The sequence below is a fragment of the Esox lucius genome, chromosome 15 (assembly GCF_011004845.1).
Source record: "Esox lucius isolate fEsoLuc1 chromosome 15, fEsoLuc1.pri, whole genome shotgun sequence".
Lineage (NCBI taxonomy): Eukaryota > Metazoa > Chordata > Actinopteri > Esociformes > Esocidae > Esox > Esox lucius.
In genome coordinates this window covers 23,632,614-23,635,857 of record NC_047583.1, presented here as the reverse complement: position 1 = coordinate 23,635,857, position 3,244 = coordinate 23,632,614, and positions in this window count along the sequence as shown.

The following is a 3,244-nucleotide window of genomic DNA, read 5'->3' as shown; positions in this document are numbered from 1 at the left end:
CCTAATCGTGTACAGGCTTGTTATTTCTTTCTTTTGACAAGTCTTTCATTGTCTTGATTTTCTTAGATCAGCCCTTACTCGAGAGACACAAGGTCACCATCCCTTTTTCTCCTCTCTCCTTCTCTTGTTCTAGCCCTTATTTCTCTTCGCCTTTGTTGGGGAAAAACGTTTTTTTTTTTTAAATGTAGTTCCCCCTTCTCTGCCCCCTGGCCCGATTACGAATTTATAAAAGAAACATTATCTTGAATCATTTAATTCGGGGCAATTAAATTTTGAAATTCCCTATTCATAATGCATGGGAGCGCCAAGATAAAACCCCTTTAATCCTTGAATATATTATTATAATGGGCGTGGGGGTGGGCAGTGGAGAGAGGAGCAGTCCTGCACATGTCCGGTTTTGTTAGTAGTGGCTGTGTCAGTAGCCTACTGTAGAGAGGAGGGAAGCGTGAGAGGGACTGGAGCGGAGCACGCCGGGGACCGGCGACTCCGACGTAATCCTTTCCCATAAATTATAAACTCACCTTTATTAATACACAATGGCAGCCCCGGCCCAACGCAACGGACGATTGTTATGCAAGTGTTTGTTTACCAGTAGCATCCCAACCTCGTCAGCGGAGCTGATGTGAGTAGAGGTCGGAGAGAGGAGATTTTGGATGATGTTTGGCGGGTTGGAGGGGTCAGGTGATTGCCGAGTTTGGAGATGAGGTTGGCTGCTCTTATTCAATAAGTTCTTCGGAGCACTGCTACACACACTCTCACACAGAAATTCATGGAGACACTCAACACTCAGACACGCATGTTTACACGCGTACACAGACGAGCCGTCGCTTGTGCAGTGGGGTATCGCACACCCAGACATTCGACTTCACCATGGTAACAAGCTCACCGTGGTTGTGAGCTTATTCGACCACATGAACTGGAGGGGCTCGGACTGCGTAGTGCTAAAAGCACCAGCGGCTACACTCCTCAGGCAAGAACGTTGCTATAACTAGCTACGCTACTCTGTCAACCGTTTTCTGTCCACGCTCAGAGGTGCAGCAGTTTGGCTAGAGGTTAACTTGTTCGTAATAGTAGTCTAACATCAGCGCCCACACACACAAAATGTTTTATAGTATGTGTGGGACAGCGCTCTGTGGGAGATCAACAGCTACAGTCTTGTGGTTTCCCGCCCCCCCCCCCCCCCCAACCTCGGTGGATACTGCAGGCCCTTATGGGGGACCTTAAAGATGACTGCAGCATGTCTTACAGTCAGTCAACGGTCATGTTTGTGCCACAAGCCACAATAGTAAATAGTACACTTTCTCTGTAGGCCGTCTGTCCATTATCGCTGTCTGTCTCTTTGAAGTGTTTCTCAGATCAAGAGGAGCTGAACAACTGTGAGTGGAAGCAGCATGGCTACATCTGTTTGTCTATATAGGGCAATGCAGAGCTGGCCCTAGGCATAAGCAACATAGACAGCCGCTTAGGGCCCCCCACCTCTAGTATTCAGTATCTGCTCTTTGGTGTAAGGAGGAACAGAGGAGCACTGCCAGAACCCTATACAATGACCAGTGGGCTAATGGGGTGCATGTTTCTGCCCAAACTGTCAGAAACATGCTCCATGAGGGTGGCATGAGGGCCTGACATCCTCTAGTGGGACCTGTGCTCACAGCCCAGCACCGTGCATTTCAATGGGCTTTCGCCAGAGTACCCCAGAATTGGCAGGTCCGCCATTCGTGCCCTGTTCTCTTCACAGATGAGAGCAGGTTCACACTGAACAAATGTAACAAACGTGAAAGAGTCTGGAGATGTCGTGGTGAACGTTATGCTGCCTGCAACATCATCCAGCATGACCGGTTTGGCGGTGGGTCAGTGATGGTCTGGGGAGGCATATCCTTGGAGGGTTGCACAGACCTCCACGTGCTAGCCAACGGTACCCTGACTGCAGTTATGTCCCTGGATGAAATCCTCAGACCCATCGTCAGACCTTACGCTGTTGCAGTGCACCCTGGGTTCCTCCTGGTGCAGGACAACGCCTCATGTGGCCTGAGAGTGTAGGCAGTTCCTGGATGACAAAGGCATTGATGCCATTGATTGGCCCTTACGTTCCCCAGACGTAAGTCCAGTTGAGAACCTCTGGTAAGTTATGTATCATGCAGCCAAGTAGCGCTACAGATTGTCCACACTACTGAGTGACATAATGAGTTGCTGTGATGAAATTCACTCAAGTTGGAACAGCCTGTGATTTCAATTGTTTTCTTTGGATTTCGGTGTGAGTCTGAATCCAGCCCTCAATCGGTTGATGATTTTGGTTTCCATTGACCGTTGTTGCTTCCTTTTATGCTCAACGAATTACACAATGCACTTTAAAGATCTTTAATATATTCCGTTCATCGAGACCCGTTGTGTGATTTAAGTGTACCCTTCATTTTTTTTTAACAGTGTTTTTTTCCAGGAGTTAAACTTTATTTAAAAGAGCTAGAATGTCACTAATGTTGTTGCCCTGGAAAATGCCAGCTCATGCGGATGCACAACACTGACCTTCACTGAAGTCTCCCTATTAGTTTGTGTAGAACATTACATTTTTTTAAATTTTATTTTGGAATCAAAATGCTAGCAATCACTTTTCAATGCGACATGAAAACAAATGCAACTCTGCACGTTTAGTCAGATTTTGTTGCGGGATGTGCCACAGCCTATCGCAGTAGGAGTCTGTTGAAAGGAGCCCACTAGTGGTCTTGCTTTTCAGACCCCGGCTCGGATCAGAACAGCTGTACGTGTGCCAGAACTTCAAATATCAATCGTTGAGGGACTGCAGGGTGTTTCCCCTGGCCGTGAGCTAAACCCTCTGTATTTGTGGGGGCAGGGAGAAGGTGTAAGTGGTCTGGTGTTTTCACAATTTCAAAATGTGTTCAATATATCCTAACATTAATCTCTTTGACGTTGAGTATCAATGAGGAGCGAGGCTTGGAAAATCATTTTACAACGACTGGTTTTGTTGACCCCGACTGGTTGTGTATGACCCAGCATGTTTGCTTTTTTTATTATTTGTTGTTTAAACAACTGCTTACGAAGTGAGGAATCGTCTAACATCATGTTGTAAAATAATCAACTACTCCTTAAACACCTTTGGTTCGATGCCAACCTTTCCTGGTTGAGTGAGCAGAGGGGTAGGAACAAGAATTGCATCAGATATGCTTCAGAAGACAGAACTGATTTGGATATCCTGAAATAGATGAGGAAAAAAGGGGATAAAGTAACTTAA